Raw genomic sequence first — 8920 nt, 5'->3', positions numbered from 1 at the left:
CTGGAAATATATCCTGCTCTTATAGCTATACATATCAAAATAGATTTGTTGACTTTGCAAAACAACGTAAGACTAACTTCCATGTGGAAACTATGAGTAAAACGTTTTCAAAAAATCATACAGACAACATTTCTTTTGTTACACTCGACAGGTTGTTTTATTCTTAACTCTGAATATTGTACTTTTACACGAACCCATTGTGTGTGTGTTTCTTTTCTTTTTTACCAACGTGCAAATATGGGTTCTTTCTTTGCATTTTCAAATGAAACAGCTGAGACATAGTATGACTTACGTGCCGCAGCTCAATAGTACATTTTTGTCTCGCACCAACGACCTTCTTCCCAATACATTAATACTCTCATGCATAATAAATCATATCAAAGATTGTATTTTTTAAAACGCCACATTTGCATACAATGTGTGTATTTCTCATTATTTCTTTATTTCTTATACTAGTATTTATAATTATTACCTGCTTGGTTTACATATAAATTATGTAAAAAGCATGGACAATAGTCAAAAATGAATAGCCACATTATCCAAGTTGGCGGCTTTATACAGCTTTAATTAATAATGACTTCAGTTAATTTAATTGAAATGCATCATAAATATTGCAAACTTAAATATGCGTTTCAAAATTATGTTTTTAATCTGGTTTCGCTCATATTTCAAATGTATCATTTATTCAACAAATTGATTACTTATAAATTACTGCTGAAATGTTCTTAATACTCAGATTTGAGTTTTATTGCTCGTCTTTTTTGAAGACCTGAAGTATTCCTATATTGTTCAAAACCGTCCATAAAGAATGAAAATAAGTTTGAAAGCATAATTATTAAAACATTTCAGTTTCATATAGCAACCAAGCAAAATGATAGCAAACTTGTTAGTTCATGAGAAATTCTGAAATATGTAATACACTTTACGTTTCAAAAGCACCAGATTGTCTTTATTATTGGATGATATTCGCGATAGTTTTGATTTTGTATAACTTTCATATAATCGGAATATACTTGATGTTAATTATTTGAAGCCCCGTCTGCGATATCTTTTAACTACATTATTTTTCGCTGGCCTAGCTGGTATTGCTCCGGCTGTTTGCTTTCGAAAAATCTACCCGTACCTTTTAGGTTTTATTTTCGCTAACAGAGCGACATACATACATTTATGTACATGATAATAATTTTAAATAGCATGGTTCTTTGACATATCATTTGTCCATTTCTTTATCTTAAATAATGTAAAGACAAGGTATTGTGTCAGCAATAACAGATGGCCTTAATAATAAATACATGCAGACTGAATAAAAAAATACTTAAAGTTTTATGATAACTTCATTTCACTTTGTCTCTGCTTGTTTGACAATTAGTCTCTTTTAACCTTACAGATAGAATGTTTTTACTTTCCTATATGGAAGGATTGATGTAATGTCAATGAAAGTCTTGATACTGTTTAGTCGGATTTGCACGTCATTATTTTTGTGGCGGTGGCGTGGGTATCGTCAGATAAATGATAAGTCAGCAATATGAATACTTTCAAACAAAACATTTCAATGTACATACTCATGTTTTATACTGTTTTGGTGTCTCATAAGCTAATAATGGCTGGATGTAAAACTGTTTAACTGGATTGTTTTATACATTATATAAAGTGCTATGAATGCTTCACATGTGACACTTTAATAAAATATAAGGTTGAAGTTGAAATTATTACATATTCACAAACTCGCGAATATTAAGAATTATTCTATACCTATTTTATCTATCCAGTCGCGAACGTTCATTTGCAACACGTGACCGTACAATATATTACGGTATTTGGATGCACTTGCGTACAAAAAATCATGTATTTTCTGTATTTGGACGAACGCGCGTACAAAAAATCCTGTATTTTCTGTATTTGGACGGTTCAACAGTCCCATGTTAAACATACGATAAAGCCCGAAACGCGTGAAAATGTTCCGAATGTAAATCGGATGAAGTAGGCGCTCTATGTACAGGGTTTGATCAGCGTCTTGAAATCTGGATTTAATTTGAGTTTTTTTTTTTTTTTTTGTTTACAACACACAAAAACGATTCAAGGGACGCCAATGCTATCTGATTTAGGTATTAAAACGTTCGTTAATAATCAAAAACTTAAAAATACAGTAAAAAGGATCATCAGATGTTGGAATATTTGAAAAGTCGTTTAAAGAAGCCGTTCCGGACGAAACCTAGAAATTGGTATCAGCCCTGACTGTCTGAATAGCTACCTCAGCAGTTTTTATTTAACGGTTAAGAAACAAAATGGAGAAGATTATGAATGGCAACGGACGGGCGGTCAGCATCCAAAACATGTCTGCTCTATAATTCAGTTTTGGTCGGATCTTCACCACACTTGCTGACAATGTGTGTGGGCATTACATCTCGGCCAATTTCGATAACCAGCTAAATTGTACCAGGCACTCTCTGATTATAGTCCTTGAATTACTCGAAAAACGGGGAATTTAGCCTTGTCCGCTCTTTTAAGTCGAATAGTTTTCATCCGATCTTCACCAAACTTGCTGACAATGTTTGTTGGCATATAATATCTCAGCCAAGTATTATTACCACCCAAATCGCCAAATGGCTGTTGTAGGGAGATTGCACCAATACTTTTTAATGATGATACGCAGAAAAAAACAACATTCAATGAATTACGTATATTATGTATGAAGTGAAATAAATATAGAATAAAAAGGTTATTTAAGGTCTAACATTGTTCTGTATAATATATATTTGCACTCATACCAAGCTGGGAAAAACTAGAAAAGGCAGGAATACGATATTCAGTGAAATATTTTTAATTTAAACTATTATTATAGTAAGATAAAATAGATATAGAATAAAAAGGTTATTTAACATTGTACTGTACAATACGAGATATATTTGGACTCGTGCCCAGCTGAGAAAACCATATTGAACTCGCCTAGCGGCTCGTCCGATATGGTTTTCTCAGCTGGGTACGAGTCCAAATATATCTCCGTATTGTACTGAACAATGTTAAATAACCTAATATTATCAACTCATTAATATCGCGAATAGGTTTGTTGTCTATAAAAGCGCGAAATCAAAGTGACGCGAACATTACCAATTTTACACAAGTTTACATAATCGATGACTGCACAAACAATAAAGTTTTTTTCCGTATAGACTGATTCTTAAATATTATGCAATATAGAAAAATAAACGATTTAGCAGTTTTCGTTAATCAGTTACAGTAATTTCAGATACTGTATTTCTACAATATGTATAATTCATCACTGTTCAATAGGTAATTTAATGTTAACCATAAAGAATAAATTTTCATTAACAGATACTTGAAATAAATTACAAGGTTAAAACATTATTGACATAAGCGATGGGACAAATCAGAAACTTGCATCATCTTAAATCATCTACAGTCAGTTTCAAGTGCATCCGAAGCATATTTGTTTTACAGATGAAAACGACATCCTGTATGTGAATATATAGACAGCTATTATTTAGTCAGGTATTTAATAAAGTAAGTAATGAACATGATTTTATCAAACGGAATTTTCCGGCAGCAAAGTGTGACAATTCGATAAGACACATATGAGTCCCTTTTTAATTAATATAGCGCAATTTAGTTCTTATTTAGTATTTTGCTCAGTTTCTATGCCTTGAATAAATTTCCGGCTTGCTTTTCCGATTTTAATTGCCAGGCAGCACTTCAGCTGTATTAGCCCCTAGCACAGTAGAAGTCTAGACTTAAAGTTGCATGAGGTAGTTTATAACCCGTTTTATTTGAATTAAATTTTAATGTTTTAGTATGCTTTAGCTGTCTTAAGCTTTACATTTGTTATGAAAATGATTTAGAAACTATTCCAATATTCGTTTAGATGCAATGTTTATATGTCGTTATAAGTTATTACTCAATAAATAATGTGTTACAATTGCAAAAATAACTTTTAGAAATTGCAAGAATAGTTTTAAATTGTCTTTCTCATTTCTAGATAACCTTGAAAAGTCTTTCCTATCGGATGTATCATCTATTATATTTACACAAGGCTTTTTATTATTTCTCCCCTGACGTGTTTGTCTAGTCTGACATGGCTTATATCTCTGGAAGCGCCATAAGAAATAATTCATCATTTCTGTTAAAAAAAATCAAAGTTTACACTCTGTCATATTCATGCATTTATCCCGTATGATCAAGTTTATTTAAGAAACGTATTAAAATCAATACTCTAACCGATTTTATTACAGTTGGCTCAAAAGTAGAATGAGACTAAAAAAAGTAAAATTGATTACTGAACTGAAATTAAGTTCCTTTGCGATAAAGATTGTGCTAATGTTTGAACAGACCGTTTTCAGAAAAGACCTGTCACTATAATCATACAAAGAAACTGAAAAAAGCATTTCTATAAACTGTTCTACAAGAAACATCATGATTTGAAACAATAATTTTATGTTATCCCGGAGACTCTGGACAAAACGTAATGCTACAAAGAAATTTAAAGTTAATTGCTGGACATAGTTAAGTGACGAGATAATGTATAATTCAATCAAATTCAGGACCAGAGTTTGTAAGATAGTAAACGACGATTTAACGCTATGTTTGTAACAGTTGGAATGTCAGCGTTTTTTTTTTTCTTCGTCATTCAGTCATTTTTATTTGTAATAATTTACCAGCTTCCATTTACACTTCTCAACGCCTGTGATAATTTTCAAAATTGGTCATAAAATTTGTACTGGTGGCCTTTCATTGTGTTTACATATATTGCTCATAATTTAAAACTCAAGTCGTAAAATCAGTTCTAAAATCTGTCAAACTGTGTTGATGATACCCTCCTATGAGCTGTGTGGTCCGTGGAAACATCAATTTTCTTATGATTTATAATCGGGGTAGCTGACACCCAGCTTTGTGAAATTTGGAGAGGGATGCATTACCAGTTCAACATTTTGAAATAAGAATGGTTATTTATGATGGTGGAATCTCATTAGCTATCAGCTATCAGTGTTGATACATAAAAATTTGGATGAAAACGTGGTAATAAAACCATAATAGAATTAAAATAGTGTGGTTAAGATTTTATCTTCCGTTTGCTTAGTCAGGTTATTTTGGTATAGTTGGGAGCATTAAGTTTAACTTAAATTTTGATACTTAACGATATTGTAGTTAGTTTTAAGTAGTGCTAGTCATTAAAAAAAAAAAACATATTAAGAAGATGCTTTGGAAGCAAAGAACGAACCCCAGACTAAAACAAAAGCAGACTCTGCTTAAACTGCGTTATGAGACGTAATGTAAAATGCATAACGTCCATACCAACTAACAGTCGTTTAATCGGAATTCTGGTAAACAGATATCTTGAATGGAATCCATGATTTCAATGAAGTATAGGGAGACGTATGTTTTGTTAAACTATGATAGACACACACTTTTTTAACGTGTTGTAATACAAAAGTTATCTTCTATTAAACAAAACCTAGGCAAGATTTTATTGGGTCTTGCATTATGAAAAATAAAGAAACACAAGTACCCATCTTTCTATAAAATGCATGCAAATTAAAATGATTGTAATATGAATAAAATATAAAGGCGCAGTCAAGCAAAAAAATAGCAGACTCGATTTGATAGAGTCTGAACATAAGATAATACCCCTTACATCCGTTTAAGCAGAATTTCATTGTATCAAAATTGAATATATTTCATGGTTCCAAAAGACCTGAAAAGATAACAAACACTGAATCCAAGTACACAGAAACTTTTAACAGCCACCATATGCCACTTAAAGACTGTTCTTTTGATAGTTAATATAATCTAAAGGAAGAAGATTGGGATCAAGCAAAATAATAGCAGACTTGGTTTGACTGAGTCTGTTCATGGGAGGTTATAAAATGTGCAATTCCCCTGAATATCACGCTTGTCTCTTAATTTGTTCAAAAGTGTGATCAGTCCAATCCATTACCAACTTTACGTGTGTGTATCGCTCATTTGAACAGAAAATTTGCCAGTTTAGATTATAGCAATTAATTGTAAACAATTAAATTTGACAAATGCATAAGATAACCTGAATATCAAAATTAATCGACTATAAATGTGTGGTATGAAATTATGTTTTATTTACACAACAGCACTCCTGTTTGTTATTTGTAAGTCACTAAATGCATGGATAATCAGAATTGAGTGAGTCAGGTTGACCGACCCTCAGATTTGTCATACAAATGATGAAACAAGTAGGAAGCCATATTGGTGTATTTACAAAATATTTTTGGTAAATGAAATATTTAAAAAACAAATATGATTACTTCTAAAATGAACATGTAACAATTTAAGCTCATTCCTCGTTTTAAAAAAAATACTTCAACATCTGGGAAGCAAACAATATTACTCTCTGATTGTAATAATTGTGTGAAATATAAACATTTGAATTGCGTCCATATTTTATTGAGCGCATAACATCTGCTATTATTTTTAATACAAATAGTAAAATTTTTCTTTCATATCGCATTTAATGAATGATATATGACATCAATATAAGAATGAAAAGCGCGTGTTTTGAGAAACGTTGAGCAACTGTGCAATACCTGTGCCGGTGCTTCAACACAAATGAAATAAACGTGAGGGAAAATTTACGTACTAAAACGCTAAAGCATATACTATGCTCTTACTTCACCATTAGATACTGATTTAAATATAGAAAATCCTCATCAGACATATATTAATTTGATAAATGTGTCATAAATATAAACCTACATTTGTGTGTAGAGCTGCAGTTTACTTTTAAATGTGTAGTATTTAATACTAACATACAGTTAGTTCTATTCTATGTATCCATAGATACTGTTAAGACATTGTACATATTTTCAGAATATGAACATGCATATCATATACCTTTAAATGTAACGGATGGAACGCACGCAAAATTGTGTTAAGTTTTGGCAACTCAATTTCACTACCTTTAGCGTCAAAATAGTTTTACATTCTTAAACACATTTCTTTTTACATTTGGTTACTTTCAGCAATGTCACTTATTTTATTATGTATTGATACTTTTTGAAACATTTACGTCCTTTAAAAACAACATGTCTAATGAATGACGGAAGGAAGGAATAAATACATAATGAATTAATGACAAATTCCATTACAGTTTAAACAACACACACCTACACCATGACTGATTATTCATTTATTCTTATAATAGTATTAATTGTAAAACAACCTTAATTATTTTTAAAAGGTTTCACAGAACGTTTTTAATATTCAGACTTGAACAGATACAACCAATTGTTTTCTTTTCTATTTGATATTTTGTAAACCTTTACCCTGCTAAATATCTAAGATGTACTGGTCCGTCATTCAATTTCGGAAGTACCATTTATTATTCCAAGGGGTGTTCACTGAAAATGTACTGACTGAATAGCAGGCTAATCTTGGTCTGCACTAGTTGCAAATCACTTGCCGCCAGCAGGCTGATCAGATTGATTTTGATTTAAAAGACTTGTACACTTAAATAAACCTCTGTACTGTTAAATTTAGACTTTTGATAATTAATTGATTATATTCCATAAGATATTTTTCATGGTTAAAGATATTGTTCTTGCCTAGTCAAGAAAAATAAATTGATCATATTCTTCTCTTTGTTACTGTTTATAATAATAATAACAATAACAACAATAATAATAATAATAATAATGATAATGTTATTACCATTTTCTATTATTATAAGTAACCATTATTATTATCAATATTATCATTATTATTACTAATAAAAAAAGTATTATTATTATTCTTACATTTTTAACTTATTACTATGATTATCGTTACTATGATTATCGATTATTTTATTTAAATTCAGTTATTTTTATCATTATTTATGTCCTATTGCCATACATGTAATTCATGTTCGACAATTCCATCTTAATATATCATTACTTATGTAAGTTACTGGTGGGCTAATTGAAAGCACAGGATAGTTTTGGTGGTGTATTTTACAATATTTCCAATGCAGAAGTCGATTGAACAGAAATGATTACTACCAAACATTATTCATGTATTATTATTCATCTCTATTTGATCGATTGCAATATTTGATGTCGCTTCTGCATTGGAAAATTTGCATAAAACATGACCGAAATTATCCCTGGCTTTCAAATAATCTACCAACATAATATGAAATAGAAGTCGCAACGTTATGATAGCTAAATAAATAATACAAAAGAAAAATATTTTATCATGAGATTATTTCGGCAACATTTATATAACCTTCATCCATGAATTTAAATGAGATTTTAAGCAGAATTTGAGATTTGAGATAGACAGATATAAAAGAGATTTAAATAATTTTAACCCATTTTTATAAATGCATATGAGAACTTTCATATAAATCATTGTTAAGTATGAAAATTTGTATGTTAATGAATTTGCCGAATTATGTCTATGGTTATATATCAGAATTAAAGTTTTATGTGTTCTTTAGGTTCTATTTCTTTGCTTCGTTGTTCATTATCAGATAATTCACACTATAGTTGTTTGTATTAAGTTCATCATGGGCAAGATAATTATAATTAATCGAGATATGAAACGATTTCAAACAATTTATGCGTGATATTTTTCTTCGGGAGAGACGCGCCGTTTATTTCTTACAGAAATAGATGACAATAAAATTGATTTAAAGACGAAGAAAAAAGTAAATTCTTAAATAAAGATCTTTTCAAACACGGAATAGTTAGGCCACCCACAGAAACCTTTCTTTGCAGCAGTGATGGTAAAATCAATGTTATCTCCCCGCAAAACTCGTAAACACAACATAGTGATCTTTTGGACAATATTATTGCGTATTCAAATAAATTACAATCACGCTTGGCTTGCTGAAGTAACTACGAGTCCAATATAGTATTCCAATTGGCTCCCTCACACTCAAGTCCTGCCTACCTAT

This window comes from Mercenaria mercenaria, chromosome 9 (assembly GCF_021730395.1).
Source record: "Mercenaria mercenaria strain notata chromosome 9, MADL_Memer_1, whole genome shotgun sequence".
NCBI classification, from domain to species: domain Eukaryota; kingdom Metazoa; phylum Mollusca; class Bivalvia; order Venerida; family Veneridae; genus Mercenaria; species Mercenaria mercenaria.
The sequence above is the reverse complement of the archived record's forward strand: the minus strand, read 5'-3'. Positions refer to the sequence as shown.